Genomic DNA, 21,509 nt, shown 5'->3' with positions numbered 1-21,509 from the left:
CAGCTCAGACTCGGGTCCAGCGCTCAATACAGCTCAGACTCGGGTCTAGCGTTCATTACACCTCAGAGTCTGGTCCAGCGTTCAATACACCTCAGAGTCTGGTCCAGCGTTCACTACAGCTCAGACTCGGGGTCCAGCGTTCACTACAGCTCAGACTCGGGTCCAGCGTTCAGTACAGCTCAGACTCGGGTCCCGCGTTCACTACAGCTCAGACTCGGGTCCAGCGTTCACTACTGCGCAGACTCGGGTCCAGCGCTCACTCCAGCTCAGAGTCGGGTCCAGCGTTCACTACAGCTCAGACTCGGGTCCAGCGCTCACTACAGCTCAGACTCGGGTCTAGCATTCATTACAGCTCAGACTCTGGTCCAGCGTTCACTACAGCTCAGACTCGGGTCCAGCGTTCCCTACAGCTCAGACTCGGGTCCAGCGTTCACTACTGCGCAGACTCGGGTCCAGCGTTCACTACAGCTCAGACTCGGGTCCAGCATTCACTACAGCTCAGACTCTGGTCCAGCGTTCACTACAGCTCAGACTCGGGTCCAGCGTTCACTACAGCTCAGACTCGGGTCCAGCGTTCACTACTGCGCAGACTCGGGTCCAGCGCTCACTACAGCTCAGACTCGGGTCCAGCGTTCACTACAGCTCAGACTCGGGTCCAGCGCTCACTACAGCTCAGACTTGGGTCTAGCGTTCATTACACCTCAGAGTCTGGTCCAGCGTTCAATACACCTCAGAGTCTGGTCCAGCGTTCACTACAGCTCAGACTCGGGGTCCAGCGTTCACTACAGCTCAGACTCGGGTCCAGCGTTCACTACAGCTCAGACTCGGGTCCCGCGTTCACTACAGCTCAGACTCGGGTCCAGCGTTCACTACTGCGCAGACTCGGGTCCAGCGCTCACTCCAGCTCAGAGTCGGGTCCAGCGTTCACTACAGCTCAGACTCGGGTCCAGCGCTCACTACAGCTCAGACTCGGGTCTAGCATTCATTACAGCTCAGACTCTGGTCCAGCGTTCACTACAGCTCAGACTCGGGTCCAGCGTTCCCTACAGCTCAGACTCGGGTCCAGCGCTCACTACTGCGCAGACTCGGGTCCAGCGTTCACTACAGCTCAGACTCGGGTCCCGCGTTCACTACAGCTCAGACTCGGTCCAGCGTTCACTACCGAGCAGAGTCTGGTCCAGCGTTCACTACCTCGCAGACTCGGGTCCAGCGTTCACTACAGCTCAGACTCAGGTCCAGCGTTCACTACAGCTCAGACTCTGGTCCAGCGTTCACTACAGCTCAGACTCGGGTCCAGCGTTCACTACAGCTCAGACTCGGGTCCAGCGTTCACTACTGCGCAGACTCGGGTCCAGCGCTCACTACAGCTCAGACTCGGGTCCAGCGTTCACTACAGCTCAGACTCGGGTCCAGAGCTCACTACAGCTCAGACTCGGGTCTAGCGTTCATTACAGCTTAGACTCTGGTCCAGTGTTCACTACAGCTCAGACTCGGGTCCAGCGTTCACTACTGCGCAGACTCGGCTCCGGCGTTCGCTACAGCTCAGATTTGGTACAGCGTTCACTACCGCGCAGACTCGGGTCCAGCGATCACTACAGCTCAGACTCGGTCCAGCGTTCACTACAGCTCAGACTCGGGTCCAGCGTTCTCTACAGCTCAGACTCGGGTCCAGCGTTCACTACGGCTCAGACTCGGTCCAGCGTTCACTACAGCTCAGACTCGGGTCCAGCGTTCACTACAGCTCAGACTCGGGTCCAGCGTTCACTACGGCTCAGACTCGGGTCCAGCGCTCACTACAGCTCAGACTCGGGTCTAGCGTTCATTACAGCTTAGACTCTGGTCCAGTGTTCACTACAGCTCAGACTCGGGTCCAGCGTTCACTACTGCGCAGACTCGGCTCCGGCGTTCGCTACAGCTCAGATTTGGTACAGCCTTCACTACCGCGCAGACTCGGGTCCAGCGATCACTACAGCTCAGACTCGGTCCAGCGTTCACTACATCTCAGACTCGGGTCCAGCGTTCACTACAGCTCAGACTCGGTTCCAGCGTTCACTACAGCTCAGACTCGGTCCAGCGTTCACTACAGCTCAGACTCGGGTCCAGCGTTCACTACAGCTCAGACTCGGGTCCAGCGTTCACTACAGCTCAGAATCAGGTCCCAAATCTGTGCAAGATGTCAGTGCCATATTGGCCATGTCAATTTTCACCAATGAAAGAGAGGGAAGGGGCGTCGTCCATCTGTGGTGGTAGCTGAAGGCACGAGACGAAGATCAGCGTTATGGCTGGGGCGGTATGGATTTTTTCTATCCCCGGTTGAAAAGCAAGATATTCCCGCTTTAAATAAACACCACACAACCCCCCCCCCCCTTTCGTGCACACACCAGAAGTCGCTTTTTCTAGACAGACTTTGTTAAATATTGTCACCTACATCCGAAAAAAACAAGCCCAATTTGAAATAGTCAAATTTTCATCAAACAGTAATTTGGCATTAACCAATCACTGAATAGATTTCCTTATTTAAGAAGATTCTCAGATACATTCGCATTGAATTCATCATTTTCAGAAGTATAAATTATAATGTTCACATTGGAAATGAAAGATGAACACCTTTTCCAACATGTCTTAATTACAAAAATTATATTCCATATGTTTACATAATATAATGTTATTTTTTATTTAATCTATGTCGATTATATGAAAAGTGAACAGCTTGAGTAAGATAAGATCAGACGATGGGTCAGACATGCTTTTGACCACTTTATTAAGTTTTGTTTTGTAGAAAGCCTTTCTTTAAATTAAATTTCGTTTTGTATAAATTGTATCTTAATTTTAATCACTGTTTCATGAACTAATTGGCTGGAATTAATAAATAAGAAGCAAATATAGAAGACATATAATCAGGAAGACGTGCTATCTCTTTCGCGTTAACTGGAGCTTGTCTCATAAATGAACGGAAACTCGGCGTATATGCTAGACCTACTTGCCTCACAGACAGGAGAAATAAATAGAAAGTTTAAAATGTCTACTTTTAAACAAAATTCAAAACGAAATGATACAATTTTAGGCTACAGTAGCCTAGTCAGGTAAGGTCAGGTTTGCAGATGTGCGTTATCTATTTATTTATTTATTTGTATCCCTGTGCGCTGATCGGAGAGTTCACTGCTGATATTCTGGGGATACAACATAGCGGTAACACTTTACGGTAAGGGTACATGAATTATCATGAATTCATGTACAAATTCATGCATGAATTAGGCATTAATTCATGCATTAGTATCTCATGAATCATCAGGAACTAACACGAATTCAACGTTTTCATTAATGACTTCATGGATGAACAACACCTTAATTAAAACATTAACTGAGATGAGTACATCAACATGAATTATGATTTATTACTCATGATCGTGATGTTTTCTTTGTTCACTCCACAATGGTCTTTACTATCCATTGTGGATAAAGCTATGGTTATGGTACATGAATCATCATGAACTCATGCATAAAAAAAACATTAATTTATGCATGCAAGAGTACTCTTCGAATTATTAAACGAATATACAAAAATCCACATTACCTCATACATGCATACAGGCTAGAACAGTATATCAATTAACTTGAGAACTGTTTTTCTGAATTATGTTCTGAGTTTCCAAGCATGTTCATGTCTTCTTCATATCCTGCAGGTAAATGGACAGACCCCAAATTTGGCCAATCACAGCACATAGCACACGAATTCGGTTGACATTCAAATACAGTTGTCATCATTAACTAAGCATTATCTTTTAATAGCTTCATGTGTGTGGCCCCTCAACAAAAGTGTTGATTTGGTCCTTTGAAACACTGATGAACAATGTGCTATGAAAACCCCGAATTAAAAATTAGAATATTGTGAAAAGGTTTTCATAGCTGTAAGTCATAATCATGAAAATTATAACAAATAAAGGCTTGAAATATCTCATTTGCATGTAATGAGTCTATATAACATATTAGTTTCACCTTTTAAGTTGAATTGCTAAAATAAATAAACTCTTGCACAATATTCTAATTTTTCGAGTTTCACCAGTACATTAAAAGGTGACTCCTTACCCTAAAACATTTTTTTCTTTTTCTTTTTACAAAACCTCAAAGCTGCTTTACAAAAGAGTTTTCAGAATTCGTGTGCTATGTGCTGTGATTGACCAAATTTGGGGTCTGTCCATTTACCTGCAGGCTATGAAGAAGACATAAACATGCTTGGAAACTCAGATCATAATTCAGAAAAACAGTTCTCACATTAATTGATATACTTTTATGTATGTATGGATGCATGCAGTGTTTTATGAATGCATGCATGAGGTAATGTGGATTTTTGTATATTCCTTTAATAATTAAGAGAAGAGTACTCTTGCATGCATGAATTAATCCTTTTTTTTATGCATGAGTTCATGATGGTTCATGTACAATAACCGTAGCTTTATCCACAATGTACAGGTGAGTGGTAAAGATTGTACAAAATTGGTAAAGACCAAATTTTTTGTGAACAAAGAAAACATCATGATTATGCGTAATAAATCATAATTCATGATGATGTACTCATCTTAGTTAATGTTTTAATTAAGGTGTTGTTCATCCATGAAGTCATTAATGAAAAAGTCTCTAGTTACGTATGTAACCTTAGTTCCCTGAATGGAACGAGATGCTGCGTGAAACGCTGTGGGAACGCCCCCTGCGTGAGTTCGTCATGAAGCACGTATGAAATCAGTCCAATGGCGGGTTGGAACGTCATAGGTGGGTGACGTCATCGACCAGGAAACTATATAAGCGCCCCCAAAACACAAGCGCATCAGCATCTGATAAGACAGAAGCAAGTGCTCACGGGCATGCTGGGAGTATGGCACAGACACGCAGCGCCTCGTTCCCTTCAGGGAACTAAGGTTACATACGTAACCAGAGACGTTCCCTATCAGGGAACTCGAGCTGCGTGAAACGCTGTGGGAAAGCTAATACCAACGTCGCCATACGAGCAAGTGTCTGTCGTGTGTAGTCAAGGCGCACATTCGGACGAAAGCACCTGCGCCCCTGGAGTGGAGCTGAATTCAAGATGGTAAAACTTTACGAATGTGTGCGGTGAGGACCAGCCTGCCGCATCGCAAACGTCCTGAATTGATACTCCTGACAAAATAGCCTTAGAGGCAGCCATACTCCTGGTTGAATTTACATTTATTCATTTAGCTGACGCAAAGACACCGTCGTGTGACCCTGATCATGCGGAGCGGGTTTCCCCTCGGGGAGAACCCCTTGGTCCTGAGCCACCACTGCAGCGGTCTCATGTACAGCAGGACATAAGGTATAACGTTGGACGCTGCTGCCATAAGACCCAGAATTCTTTGATATTCTTTTACAGTAAGTGACTGGCCTAGCTTTGCCTGTTTGACGGCTAAGAGAATCGAAGCTATACGAGCAGGAGACAGACGTGCCTGCATCGTCATCAAATCCCAAACCACACCCAGAAAAGTGGTCCTCTGTAATGTAGAAAGCACACTCTTCTTGGCATTGAGCCTCAACCCCTACTTTTTAATATGGGCGAGCACGACATCTCGATGCCGAATCGCCTGAAGCTCCGATTAGGCTAGAAACAACCAATCGTCGATATAATTTAAAATGCGGATGCCCTGGAGTCGCAGCGGAGCCAGAGCTGCATCCATGCATTTCGTGAAAGTTCGGGGAGACAGTGCTAGGTCGAACGGAAGAACCCGATACTGGTATGCTTTGCCCCCGAAAGCGAACCTCAGGAACTTTCTGTGTTGTGGAAGGATGGAAATATGGAAGTATGCGTCCTTTAGATCTATCGTGACAAACCAGTCCTCGGACCTGATCTGTGACACGATCTGCTTGAGAGTCAGCATCTTGAACTTTAGCTTCCCTACTGAGCGATTTAATAGGCGCAGATCTAAAATTGGACGTAACCCCCCATCCTTCTTCGGAACGATGAAATATCGGCTGTAATAACCCAACTCGCTGCTGGGAGGAAGAACTCGTTCTATAGCCCCCTTCAGCAGAAGAGTTTTCACCTCTTGTTCCATAACCAGAGCCTGCTCGGGGCCCACCACTGTGGGCAGAACCCTTCTGAAGCAAGGCGGGCGTGATCTGAACTGAATCGCGTACCCATACTCGATAGTCTGCAGGACCCAGATACATTTGGAAGGCTTTTCCACTCTGCCAAAAATTCTACTAAGGGAGACTGGCCTCTGGAATATTTTGAGTGGCAGACACAGTGCCCTGTAACGGCGCACCGGCAGGGATCAACTGGCCTGACCACTCTGGACCACTCCTCAGAGTGGACGAGCGTCCCTCGGGAAAACGCTCGCTGGGACCCTTCTACGCCACGGCACGCAGGCGGGGTTGGCAGAACAGGCCCCTGAGGGCACCGAGAGAGAACAGGCACCGTGTAATGCGGTGAACACCCTCCCCTCTCGGTGCGGACCACCCTCAGCATCCTGACGCTTTTGGCGTCAGGACCTCTTCTTTGACGAGGCCTTCTTGGCAACGATAACTGTCCTCAGATCAGCCTTGCCCCTAGACGACCTCGTCTGACAGCGCCCCAGTTATGCTGAGTAGGAGCACGAGTGTTTGTCAAAAACTCTGTTTTTGTTGCCCCCTATTTGAGGAGCTACTCGACGGCCGGGGCTGCTCCCGCCCAGCAGCCCCGGAGACATGAACACGGAGAGGGAGAAATTTCCGGAGCGCCGCTGTCTGCTTTTTCTCTTCCTGAAACCTCTCGATGACCGAATTTACTGAGTCACCGAAGAGGCCAGCAGTTGAAAGCGGGGTGTCCAGGAGAAAAGATTTTTCCTTTTCTATCATGTTGGATAAATTCAGCCACAAGTGTCTCTCCGTTGCCACCATGGTTGCCATAGAACGGCCCACTGATTTGGCCGTCTTCTTGGTGGCACGGAGAGATAGATCTGCCGCCTGACGTAATTCTCGAATTACGTCAGCACTAATTTAATCCCCCTCACTCATATCTTTTAATACTGACATAGTGTGTAACCACGCTGCCGCTTGACCTGCCGCCGAGTAAGCTTTGCCCACCAAAGCCGAGGTGTTTCTTAATGGCTTGGTGGGCATTGCCGGTGTCTTAAATGATGATGCCGTAACTGGAGATAGATGACTCGCTAACGTCTCTTCAGCCTTAGGCATCGCCCCATAACCATAATTCTTAGCCCCAGAAATATTTGAATAAACAGATGTTTGCTGGTTAAATATTCTGGATGACACTTGTCTTTTCAATGACATCGACACCTCGGTGTGGAGGTCAGGAAAGAAAGGAAGACACCGGCGTGGAGGTGCAGCACGAGAGGGCAGAAATCTTTCATCTAATTTACTCTTTGAACGAGATTCAGCTGGCCACTCGATGCTTAATTTTTCTACAGCACGAGTGAGCACCTCCATAAGCTCCTCACTAGCAGGAGACTGAAGTGACGAGTCCCCAGTCTCTGCTGTATCAATACTTTCAACATCCAGATCCTCAGAACTGGATAAATGAAGTGATGATGCCTCAGCCCAGGCGGAAGAAACCGCAGCGCGTGCTTCCGACCCGGATCTGAGGCACTGGATCTACCAGGTAAGGGCTGAGATAAGGCAGAGCCCGTCTCAATCCCCGCTGATAGATCCATTTGCGATCCCCACGATTGAAGCCTTCGCTGTGCCTCGGCAGCAGCGGGACCCGAACCGCGGGGAGCGCGCACCGAACCACTCTCCTCGAAGAGGGCTCGGCGGGAGCGGAGCGTTTTTATAGACAAACGCTCGCAATGCTCACAATCAGCTCCCTCTAGAGCTGACTGGGCATGCAGCACTCCCAACAAACAACACACAGATCGTGTGTGTCCCCACCCGTAATATAACGTGGGCAGGGATGAACACACTTTCTGAACTGCTGTTCGCTCGCCATGATAGTATATAGTCTCTTTTTATAGTTTATATATATATATATATATATATATATATATATATATATATATATATGTGTGTGTGTGTGTGTGTGTGTGTGTGTGAAAAACTCCTGCCTAGCAATTTCTAAAAAAACACTTGAGACAAAGACTTTTTCATACACAGAGCGCTTGCTGAAGACTCAGAAGCTGATGCGCTTGTGTTTTGGGGGTGCTTATATAGTTTCCTGGTCGATGACGTAACCCGCCTATGACGTTCCGTCTCGCCATTGGACTGATTTCATACGTGCTTCATGACGCACTCACACAGGGGCGTTCCCACAGCGTTTCACGCAGCTCGAGTTCCCTGAAAGGGAACGTTGAATTCGTGTTAGTTCCTGATGATTCATGAGATATTAATGCATGAATTAATGCCTAATTCATGCCTGAATTTATACATGAATTCATGATAATTCATGTACCCTTACCATAAAGTGTTACCAACATGGCCAATAGGCTATACTAGGGACTTTAGCCTTTAAATATCTTTGCTACATTAGATCAGTCTCCTTTCTAGAACAGCCAGGTGCTTTATAGCCTCGCGGCATCAGCGCCTTCCATCGCTCATAGACCTTAAAACAGTCAGCGCTTTCGAGGATGCGGTTTCGAAAATTGATAAAAAAAACGTTGGTGCGGACAGATGATAAGTTTTGTGAAGCGGTTGCGGATGAAATAAAAATAGCCCATCCGCGCATCTCTAATACAAATGGAATGTTATTATGTGTCGTGGAACATTACGCTCCCCAACTCGCGAAAGATTGGATTTGCTCCATCTTTTGATGATACGTTTTGTTTAGAAAACCTTGAATCTATGTAAGACACAATATGATTAGACATAATCCATGTCATCAGAATCAATGAATCCATGTCACTAGACACAACGTGCACACATGTGCAGGCCGATGTTTTTTTTTTGGTTTTTGTTTTTTGTTTTTTTGCGGCGATGACGGTGACAAGCTCAGACCCGTGGTTGGAGTCACGTGACCGCGGTATTGCGGGAACCATCCCAGCCCTAATCAGGGTAAACACAAACTTTACTTGATGCGTTGAGGCAGGACAGACACAACCACGACTAACATTAATGAGAACCAACAAGGGACTGAACTAGAGATGCACCGATTACAATTTTCTAGGCCGATTCCGATTTTTCATTGAGTTTGAGCTGCCGATACCGATTTTAGCCGATTCGGATTTAATTTTTTCTAAACACTTTACAGCACACACAAATATTTATTTTCTCTCTTTTCTTTAGTAGAACATTTTACATTTTGCTTAGAACATTTTTTGAACAGCAATCGCTATAAAATAGAACTATATAAGTTGCTCCTGGTGTGGGAGATTCACACACATCGTAAGTGCAGTATTATGTAGGTTTCCTACATGTGTGTTCCTTGTGCACATGTGATGCTGATGTTGCGCGATGTTAATCATGCGGCGCCAGAGTGCATTTGTCAGGCATAAAATCGGCATATGTCAGATTGACCGGCCGGTAGCCGGTCATGGCCGATCACGTGAAAATCGGCCAATTCCGGTCACCAGCCGATCAATCGGTGCATCTCTAAACGGAACAGAACAGGGAGTATAAATACACAGGGTGAAATTAGGAAAGAAACTAGACACAGGTGGAGGAAGATTACTAATCAGGGACTAACGAGAACAGGTGCAGATAAGACTGTACCAAGTACTGTAAATGTGCCGGAAGGAAGCATCTAGTTTGTGTACACAATGTGGATAAATTACAAAAGATAAACGTCAGGAAAAAAGCAAGGAGCTAAAAATGAAATTCAACACCACCGTATAATTGCGTGTGAAGAGCTGCCTTTCACCAAATTTACCTCTCAGATTTAACATAGATTGGGTATGTGCAAGACTTATGACAACGTTTACAGTCTGTGACACTGGCTCAGATTCTGTGTAAAGAACAATTCTTTGTGACTGCATGTAGTTCTCAAGTTGGAAAATCAATTCAGTTCCTACTTTAAGTGAATCTTAGTTCCCTGGACATCCACAAGATGGATGAAAATGCTGATGCTGTAAAAGAAGGGCAGACGTGACAACACATGACAAAATTAAAACACGTGTTTTATTTTGTGGCACTTAAAAAAATATTTTGGCGCCTATTTTTTCCCTTTTGTCTGGAGCCCTGTCTCATCTCTTACTGTGTCTTTTCTCCTCTTTTCTTCTCTTCCCACTTCTCTTCATATACTGTAGGTCAGTACTATCTCATCTCACCACGACCCCTATATTAACCCCTTTCTTAAGCTCAGCGATATGACAGGACTTATTTGAAACTCTTATCTGACCCTTAACGTTGGGTTGAAATAACACCTATCATTATGTAAGTCAGTCAAAGATGACCCAGGAAACAGAGATGCAGAGTGAAACAGACAAGCTGAGCTCTTCCCGTGTTAGAGGTTCACGATCACAATACATTGCACAAATTAATTGCCTCAAATCATTTAAGTGTCCAGAATTGTACAGTGATATATAATCAATTTAATGCTTATGTTAACCCTTTAAGACAGATCAGAACTTGACTTGTCAATTCATTAGCACTCTTCTTTTTTTTTTGCCTGAAATATGTATCATCATATAATACCTTGTAGATAAATATTCCTTCAAACATAGAGTGCTTACCCTTGCATCTTGATATATGCATAGTTGTTACTGTGCCAACATTTTACATGTAAGTGTAGTGGTTACTGTGCAAAACCATCATGTTTTCCTTATTAAATTGTGAAGTTTTATAGGTGGAGGTCTCATTCTGAAAATGTCCTCGAATGTGAGCAAAAACCAAGTTCAGCTAGAAGCTTCAACGGTAATACTGTGCAACTTTAGAGAGAAGCGACAGCAATAGCATCCCTTCCTGTGCTTATTATTGTTTGCCCCAAGCAACAATCAACATTTTCACAAAACGAAAGATTCCTACATCTAACTTTAAAGTGAAATGAGATGTGTATAACGGGCAGTTCATCGCAATGTCAACAAAATGTGACGGCATGTGATTTCAATGGATTTTAATGTGATTTCAACGGGGCTTTAACTAGTTAATGGTTGCAGGCAGATCTTGCCTTCAGGATGCGACAGGCTTGCGTGGTCATAACCACGGGCACAGATGTGAATTTGTGAATTTGCTTCCTCACTGAGCACCTAGTGAACCAAGGACGAGGCCTCAGGCGACGCTCCCACAAACACACACACTTGTGTGTGTGTGTGTCAAAACCACAAGAACCTGAGCTCTCTGTGACATGACGGTCTGTCAACTGTACATCGGTGCACTCTGATAATGTTAAATGACAGGACACATAAAGGATTAACCATTCGTGGGAAGCGTGTGTTCGAGCGTCCCCTTTTTCACTTCTTCCATGCCCCATTTAGAAGCTTAGCGGATGTGAAAGCGCAGATCAGTGTGTGTGAACCCACTCAGTTGGAAATAAAAAAAGAGCATGTCTGCTCTGTTCCAGTAGTGCAATATGGCAACATTTCAAAACAGCCTCTTTCCACTCCCATGATCCCCATGCTTTGTTATTTTATCCGTTCCTCTCCATCCCTTTCTATTATTTCCAGTTCTCTCTCTCTCTCTCTCTCTCTCCCTCTCTCTCTCTCTCTCTCTCTCTCTCTCTCTCTCTCTCTCACTGTGTGTAATTTTTAGCCACGATGGCGAGTGTCTGCCGTCTCCCCGCTGATGATAATGGGTGAAATTAGTTTGTCCTTGGAAAGGACGAGGCACAGCCATCTCTGTCTTTCCATCGATGTCTCTATATTTCATTCCCACAAATTCCTCCCCCTCTCCATCTTGGCGTCTCTCCTCTTTCCCAAGCTTGTATCTCTCTCTCTCTCTCTCTCTCCCATCTGACTCCCTCTTCAGTGAAGAGTGAAATGCTCTGAGTTGTGAATTGACTTCTCTAACCCATCAATTTTGAAGACTCGTGAGACAGTGACAGATCATCTGAACTAGAGTTGTCACATCAAAATATCAGTTGTGGATATGAGTGATACAGTTAAGTATAGGGACAGGGATTACAGTCCTTCCAGAAAAACGCACAGTTTTTTGTGATTGTTGCGGGCAAAAATCCTTGATTATGCGGCCCGTTTTTTAAAAAAATGCGATGGAATATGCAGGATATTTATGCAATTTTATGCGATGAAATTGCGGGAACATGCAAAAATTGCGGGAACTTCCAAAAACTGGGGTTTGATGAAAAAGAGAAAAAGAGTGATTCCCCCAACACCCTGTTCTCACTAGGCTACTACCTTAATGTAAAGAGTCATTTCTTATTACTTCCTTTGATAAGCAAGCATACTACATCATAGAAAGTGCTGGGAATATTTAATTTCTCATCTTGTTTTATTTCAGACTGTAACGAGCGTAAATACGGTGTGGTTCCTTTAAGAGCTCCGCGCTTCCTGTTGAACTGTCTGCAGTGTTATATTGTATGTGCGCCTCGAACACCCCATCATGTGTGCGGGTAATTTCTGTTTGATGCTACTTCTTTTATCTTATTTTGTTTATTAAGTAAAGATGTGACGGTAGAACGTGTGACAGACAGTTATACGAGTTCGATTTGGGAATAAAGAGCGAGTTGTGAGATGCCAGTCGCCTACGTGAGTCTGTCTGGCCTCTGCAATAACTTCAGCTGTGAGCTATCCCGTCGCATAATTGCGTCACTTCATAACGTTCTCATGGAAACAGGGGGAAATGGCTGCTCTTGTGTGAAGCAAACGCAACATTTTTCAACTTTCTGCTAAGATATATGTGACTTTTTACAACGAAAATGGAAATTGAGGATTATGAAATCATGCAAGCTCCGCATATTTTGCACGGAAATTGGCAATTTATGCGGCGAAAGTGCGGCGTATTTGAAAAAATGCGGCCCCCGCATGAATATGCGGACTTTGGCTGATTATGCATATAGCGATAGCATAATCGTGTTTTTCTGGAGGGACTGGGATTACAAGCAATAGAACAAATAACAACAGTAGAACCAAGATACAAATCAATGAAACAGTGCTTTAGGCGTCTAATAGCAGTATGAAGTATTCAGGTAATCAAATGTTTAACAACACTACATAAATTACTGGTGTAGTCTTTACTGTTTATTATTAGATAGAAAGATATGTACTGTAATTATAGAGGAGATATTTTGAAATAAGGCTATTATGCTCACAAAGGCTGCATTAATTTGATAAAAAAATCTTACTCCTTTTAAATTATTTCAATTTAAAAGAACTGTTTTCTACTGTAATATGTTTTTAAAATGTATTTTATTCCTGTGATCAAAGCTGAATTTTCAGCATCATTACTCCAGTCTTCAGTGTCACATGATCCTTCAGAAATCATTCTAATATGCTGATTTGCTGCTCAAGAAACATTTATGATCATTATCAATGTTGTAAATAGTTGTGCTGCTTCATATGTTTCTGTAAACCGTGTAAAACAGTAAAAACATTTTCAGGATTCTTTGATGACTAGAAAGTTAAAAAAACAGCATTTATTTGGAATTTAAATTTGTGTCTTTACTGTCACTTTTGATCCATTTAATGCTTCCTTAAGAGTATCTTTCTTAATCTTTTCAATGGTTCTCTTTTTTTCTATTGCTGTTTGATTAATGTTTATGCACAATAGACAGGCCATTGCAAATTATTTTTACTGAATATGTGTAAATTGCCCTCATGCTCATGGAAGACAAAGTTGGAAAGGAAAAGTTTTAGCAAAAAATGTTGATGTTAGAGATGTACAATGATTATCCTTCCATGAGTTCTAATATTTGAAGAAGGCCATTTGTACAAATATTTTTAGGCAGTATATTTAGAGAGTCAGACTGGTAACCTGAAGGTTGCAGGTTCGATTCTCAATGACTGATGTGCCCTTGAACAAGGCACTTAACCCCCAAATCGCTCTCCGGGTGCCGCAATGAATGTCTGCCCACTGCTCTGGGCGTGTGTGTCCACGGTTTACAGTGTGTGTGTGTGTGTGTGTGTGTGTGTGTGTGTGTGTGTGTGTGTGTGTGTGTGTAACTACTCACTTTTACTTATTCCTGCAGATGTTGAGCTCGCACTCGAAGTGCGCAGACATATATCCGCTACTCAGTACTAAATTGAGTTCTTTTTGTCTGCTTATTGTGCTTAAACAGTGAAATACACACAAAATAATATCAAAATGCCGGTCTTGGCAAGTATTCACGTAAACACTGTCAGCTATGTTTTAAGTGAACGTAAACAATTGAGAAAGAAAACGTGTAATAGTGTAATCAATGGATCTGTGCGTAATGTCTTTTAAAGTGACAGCAGCCTAATATACCTGCTGCCAAATTATGAGATAATATTGAAGCAAAAAAATATATAGCAGTTTTTCTCCATGGTATCGATGTCAAAATTGTAGCCAGTGAAAATGCTGAGTGGCTTGTAACTTGTAACAGTGGCTGGTGGGCAAAAAAGTTAATGTCAAGCCCTGCTTGTCACTGTATAAAATGTTATGTGCAAAGGGAAATGTAATGTATAAATGGATACATTTTTGCCAATAGCAAGCAAGTAACCCTGTATATTTAGTTAATTAAACATACACTGTGGTGACCTACACGCTTCCATGACCGTCTGTCCTTTCTAAATAATAAATGAAAAGTTGACGTGCCACATGATGGCAGTGGTCCAGACCATCCAGGCTGAGAGCAGTTGTACCTGATTTGAAAGCACTGATTTTAGGAACAGGTCATTAAAATGAATGTACTAATAATGAAATTGCTATGGAATTTGCTTATTTTATCCTGTAGACACATTAATATGCATTGGTTTTGAGTTGGGATGTTAATTAACAATTTATATAGGGCTGAAAAATAAGCGATTTTCACAGCAGGTACACTGAGCTGGGACTCCTTTACAAATACTGTTTTTCCTTCATCAGTATCTTAATTATTGAAGTTCAATCGCAGCTTGGAATTTCTGAAGGCAAACAGAGCCAGTGATTTCATCAGTTCATTAGAACAGCGCACATATTACACAGGAGAAAAGCTTAAGGCTTAAAAGTTCGTGATTCTACTTTGTTCTTACCCTTATTAAAATGTCCATAGTTTTTGCATAGTATCCATGGTTTAACCATGGTATTTATAATAAGGCAGGTTAATGCATGGATCCTTATTACTATTAGATACAGTAAAACTGATGTCAATGTTTATAAAACTTTGAGAATGACATTTCGCACCCGTATAGTTTCTACAGTTAACTACGTTAAGATTTCCATTACACGAGAGTAGATGTTAAAACTTCATGCTGATTTGTACTCGGCTTTCGCCAAGATAATCACCAACTAAGACGTAGCTTTACAGTAACCTATGCTTCTCCATCCATTCTTTCCATCTGGTGATGTGAATTTTCTGTCTGGTGTTAATACAGTGTATTGCGCGTCAGCACACACAACGGCTGCAACACCAGTGCGGTCCCCCCATAACAACCCTCTGGATTGAGCGGAGTAGGGAACATCTCTAGGGTCTTCAAGTGGGCACCTTCCGTCCTCAGTGTTTCGTCGACTAGCCCACGACACCTCAAGAGGGCTCGACAGTGACTCTGGCGTCCCAGAGTCACCCCCTCCGTCCCCCACTCAACTTAAATTCATGGTACATATTTGTAAGGGTGGTTTTGAAACACCTTTTAATCCACGTTGCTGTCTATTTTCTCTTGCCTTCCTCATCAATACTGTCTGGAATGTCTTGGCTGTTTAATGTTTCAGCGAGCTAGTACCAAGTAATTTTGTGTTCCTGTTGTGGTTTGTAACAGATCGTTCAGATTGCGTCCATTTACACAGTCTGGTGCCCTGGGATGGCAATGTTGTATTACAGCAAATGACCAGGAAGTAATGAGTATATTGCAGAGACAGAACTCCACAGAAAGCTCCACTGATTTCCACAGAATATAAACCCACGCCATTCTCAAAATTATTTGCATTCCCATCCTTTGTGTGTTCGTTTTTTAAATATTATGGACACTTTGATTATCCTTTCAGCTGAAAAGGAGTGAAGTAATCAGTGAACATATATTACAATATATAAATTCATTCCATAGAAATACACAGAATTTCTCCATAAGTCAGCACAGAAAATGCACAGTAAAAAAAGATTTCATCTGGGCCTGGTAATAACACTTGACAGCCAGAAACCATCTTGTTTGGAGAATGCAGTAGTGTATGCTATTAGAATCACATTAATCCTGTATAGCAGGACACTTAGAAAACAATACAATGCAAATGACACTGTATGAATTCTAATGCTAATATTGTAATTCAAACACATTAGTTAGCAAAATTAAATATAAATTAAATAAATTAAAGGTGCCAATGAGGTATAAAAAAACATAATCAAAGATATATTAATAAAATAAGTCTTAATGTCTTAAAAACACATTTTTACCAGAAATCGAGGCATAAATAATTTCTTTAAAAAATCCTTACATCGAGGGCCATGAGATCACCAGTTGGAGTCCTTAAAAAGGTGGTGTGCATGCTGTATTACTTAAAGGGATAGTTCAGCCAAAAATGGAAATTCTGTCAGTATTTACTCTCCCTCATGTTGTTCCAACCCCGTAAGACCTTCGTTCATCTTTGGAACACGAATTAAGATATTTTTGATGAAATCTGAGAGCTGGATAACTCCTCCATACTAGTCCATAGGCTTCTACACGGATTGAAACTTGCCGGCCTCGAAAAGTTATTTAAGACATTGTTAAAATAGTCCAAGTGACTACAGTGGCTCAATCTTAAGTTTATCAAGTGGCGAGAATACTTTTTGTGCGCAAAAACAAACATAAATAACGACTTTATTTCAACTATTCATTTCCTTCTCTTTGGGCCTCGAGTCAGTTAAACTAGTGTAATTGCGTAGAGCTACGTCACACGTAGGCTCACTATTGGCCGACGCTGGTCATGTGGGTGATGCGTGTGACGTACAACAACAGATCATACGCTGTTAAACTGGTAACCTGACTCGAGGCCCAGAGAGAAGGAAATGAATAGTTGAAATAAAGTCGTTATTTTTGTTTGTTTTTTACGCACAAAAAGTGTTCTCGGCGTTTGATAAACTTAAGATTGAGCCACTGTAGTCACTTGGACTATTTTAACTTTTCAAGGCCGGCAAGTTCAATCCCTGAAGAAGCCTATGGAGGAGTATGGAGGAGTGATCCAGCTCTCAGATTTCATCAAAAATATCTTAATTCGTGTTCCAAAGATGAACGAAGGTCTTACGGGGTTGAACAACATGAGGGAGAGTAAATACTGACAGAATTTTCATTTTTGGGTGAACTATCCCTTTACGTGATGAGGGGAGACTTCAAAAAACCGCCAGTGCATTCGGATTGTTACGGCGACTGTGTCTGTTATTGTCAAGCAAACGTGCAGCGCCATCTCTGTCCACCTAGGTCCGAAATACATCAAGCTGCCATTCACTGTGCCCAAAGCCCACGAGATAGTGTCCGGATTTGACTGTGCCCATGGCATGCCTCAGTGTTTAGGAGCCGTAGATAAGACCCACATCGAAATAAAACAGCCATCTGTCAACTCAATGGATTACCTGAACCGGAAGGGTAGATATTGCATGAATGTGCAAGATGTATGTGACTACAAATACAGATTTATGGATGTCGTCATAAAATGGCCAGGGATTGTTAATAAAACTTGTGTCTTCTCCAATTCCAAGCCTAATAATTGACATTTTAAGACCGGAAATATCCCTTCACTGGAGAAGAAGATTGTGGGTGACAATGAGGTGATATCCATTTATCTTTTGGGAGATCCTGCCTACTTGCTACTGCCTTTCGTGATGAAAGAATATGCAAATGGTGGCTCTGCTCCTCAATAACAATATTTTGGACTTTGGTGTCTATGATTACTGTGAGACCAGGAATGAGATTATGGGTGACACTGTGGGTTGGCAGTATAGAGTTCGATCAGGATTGCCAGACTGCCACACTGAGGTGCGTTTCCCGAAAGCATCCTTAGCCAACTATGGTCGCAAGTTCCGTCGTTATCAGCATAGCTGAACGAGTCGTGTTTCCCGAAACCATTGTTCCAACGAACATTCATAAACAGCATCGCAAAGTTGTGTGGTTGAAAGGACAGCTCTCGAGCTGTGGTTAGAAGCATAGTTTCTAGATTGCATGACACTTCGACTTAATAAATCTGTATCTTGAGCAAAATAAGCAAGCTGACATTCAGTACAACCTGTGGTTGAACGACCACTTTTCGACAATACGGTTTCGGGAAACAGTCGGGACTAGCTAGTTCATTTCCCCAACGATGCATCATACTATGGTAGTGAAGCATCGAGTTACGTCATGGTACGGGAAACACACCCCTGAGCTATAACTATCTGATAGACTGTAATGATGGAGGAAAGAGGGTCAGAAGAGTCCTTATGAAGTTCCTTGACCCCTAATGCTAAGGCTGCAAGTGATCATTCTGTCTAATGAGTATTCTTTTCTGTTACTGTTTTTCTGTTGCACCTTATTTACAGTCCCATTCCGCATGTACATATGTACTCATTATAGTCATTATAATAACTGGGTAATAACTAGGTACTAACTCTGAACTTACCCCTAATCCTAACCTTAACTCATGTAGTTACCTTGTATTGCCCTCTACTTTAGGTAAGTACTGTAAGTGCACATACTGTAAAATGAAGTGCAACCGGAAGGCTACATTTTTAGAGGTTTGTAGAGGCACATTTTCTACTGAGCTTAGGTTTAAAATATCATTAGCTCAGTATAAAAACAGAAGTGGTCAATGGAAAGTTCCCACTATGATACAAAAACAAATGTGTGATGTGAGAGAGAATAAGAAAGAGAGCATCCAGAATGTTGTGCGTAAGTACACTGAGGTTAGATGAATGTTATAGTGTGGTACAGAAATCCAGACAGACAGACGGGCTGTCAGACGAGCAGAGATGTGCAGGAGTACTAGAATGAGCGAGCGAGAGGAATGTGTTCTGTAATGTGCAAATGAGATGCAAATTTCCACTGAATAAAAAGGGTCTAATTCAGGATCAGTTTCTAACTCCCTTTTTGTCACCTTCACCCTGTTTCCTTTTCTAGTTTCATTTAATATCCTCATTTAATGAGTAAAGTCATCACCATAACATCACTATACTCCCCTGAATCACGTCTCTTAACCTTAAACCTTCAGCAAATTCTCCTACTGGTCATGCTGTAACTGTGTGTCGCATTGAATCAGTTTTGTTCTCTCAGCAGTGTGATGCGTTTACTGTGTTGTAGTCATTTCCAGAAGGAGAATTTTCAGCTTTTCTTACTAGGAATTTTACCAGGAAGACACCCACTATATTTGTATCATTGAGATACTATTATAGTTTTTATTAATATTTTGAAATAGTTTTTATTTTTATATTTTCCATTTTCATTTAAATTATAGTCACTGATAGTTATTTAGTTTTTATTATTTTTATTTTTTTAGCTATGTCTAAATAGTTTAAAATGTTTTATTTTTAGTTTGAGCTATCTTAGTACAAAATGAGAAATGTTTGATTTTTTTTTCAATTAACATTTATTTTATTATTATTATTTTAATCGTTTTAATTTGAATTTTATTTAACTACAATTACCCTGCTCTGGGAATCCAGTTTTTTATTAGTAGTTTTCCGTGTTATTATTTCTCATTCATGGATTTGTAACCTTTCTTTCTATGGACATGAATGACACCTCAAATCAGTATCTAAAATGACCTTATTAGCTTTGAATTGCACTTATTTCCCAAAACGTAAACTTTATTTTGCATCATATTTATTTAAAATGTCAGTCCTTATAAAAAGGATTATTTGGCTGCTTTTTCCTGGAATATTAGTGGTAAACAGCGCAGGACATTGTGAAATTAAATACAAGCAAATTTCCTTATCTCTGCGAACGGCACCTAGCAGCAATCGCCTAGCAAAACACTGGCAACAATTTAAACCAGCATCTTTATATCATGGCAACATCTTTTGCATGGGCAAGCACAATGCATATTTTCTTCATTACGAAAAACCTAATTAGACCTACTATTTATTTTATCAATGCACATTTTTTTATATATTTTGTTGTTTACCGTGTGTGTGTGTGTGTGTGTGTGTGTGTGTGTGTGTGTGTGTGTGTGTGTGTGTGTGTGTGTGTGTGTGTGTGTGTGTGTGTGTGTGTGTGTGTGTGTGTGTGTGTGTGTGTGTGTGTGTGTGTGTGTGTGTGCATGTGTGTGTGTGTTTGTGTGCGTGTGTGTGCGCGTGTGTGTGTGTGTGCGTGTCAGAAAAATGCAGTGACTGAGTCACCCATCAGCACCACAATGCATTAATAGTGCCACCTGACAGCTGAGACACTCCAAACCACCAGCACAATATCAGTTCTTATGTGAATATGACAGTTCAGGACAATTATGGCAGGTTACTTGTTCACTCTCTCTCTCTCTCTCTCTCTCTCTCTCTCTCTCTCTCTCTCTCTCTCTCTCTCTCTCTCTCTCTCTCTCTCTCTCTCTCTCTCTCTCTCTCTCTCTCTCTCTCTCATTCTATATATTTCAATAGCAGATGCATTCCTCAGGCCAGAACTATTAACACACTTTATACACTAAACAGTATATCTGTACAGTATATACATATATACTTTACACTTATGGATGAGTACTAGATCATTTACTGTTGCATTAAGTAAGCAGCTGGAATAAGAGAGATTAAGTGCAATATCTGTGATACCTGAGAGTGAAATCCATCCTCGCTCAGAGAAACCTACAGATTCCAAAAACGTTGTCACTAATGTGATCTTAAGTGAAGAGGGAAAGAAGAGATCACACACACACACACACACACACACACACACACACACACACACACACACACACACACACACACACACACACACATCCACAAGGACACATTTGAGTTAACCATGCGACAAGCAATACAATATGCTTTAAGGAGACTGATGAGTCATCAGAATCAATTAGGTGTGTGTGTGCGTACGTGCGTGCATGCGTGCGTGTGCGATGAATGAGATGAAAAAAGAGATTAAGAAAGCTTTGTAAGAAAGCACTTAAGAGTGATAAATAAGTGAAAGTAAGTGTTGTTCAAGCTCTGTAAACATGAGGGAGAAATAGATGAAGGTTTTTATATGCAGTTGCTTAAAGTTACTCATCCTTGTGTTATTCCAAATCTGTATGTTTTTATTTTGTCGGTTGTTAATTACCGTAAAAACAGTCCGTGTAACTCATGTACTGAATTCTAAGTCTTCTGAAGCCTAACAGTAGCTCTGTGTGAGGAACCAAAATTTAAACTTGGCTGTTTGTGCAGCAGTTTTTTTATTTATTATTAAATCAGTGCTACATGACAAGAAAGAAAAAAGGGTTGTGGCATTCCCTTTTACCAAAAAGTTTGGGAAACTTCAACACCCATAATGCACCGTGCACTGCCTGTCGAAAAAAAAGCAGAGGTACGATCTGTAGTTTTAACAATATCCCTGGAGCTGTCAAAAGTCTCCAGTATAACATAAAATGGCGTGTTTTGCGTCATCTGGCAGACTTTTATCTCACAA

General features: G+C 42.2%; 1 protein-coding gene across 5 annotated transcripts in view; it reads left to right on the top strand.

The window, feature by feature from the left end:
• The window catches only part of sphkap (SPHK1 interactor, AKAP domain containing), a 179,089-nt gene that overhangs the window by 133,942 nt on the left and 23,638 nt on the right, over positions 1–21,509 (top strand). The gene's annotated exons all lie outside the window — the stretch shown is intronic.

The sequence above is a fragment of the Siphateles boraxobius genome, unplaced genomic scaffold, assembly GCF_051911475.1.
Source record: "Siphateles boraxobius isolate OS27281-9 unplaced genomic scaffold, OSU_SipBor_1 30, whole genome shotgun sequence".
Classification (NCBI taxonomy): Eukaryota; Metazoa; Chordata; class Actinopteri; order Cypriniformes; family Leuciscidae; genus Siphateles; species Siphateles boraxobius.
The sequence above is the reverse complement of the archived record's forward strand: the minus strand, read 5'-3'. Positions and strand labels throughout refer to the sequence as shown.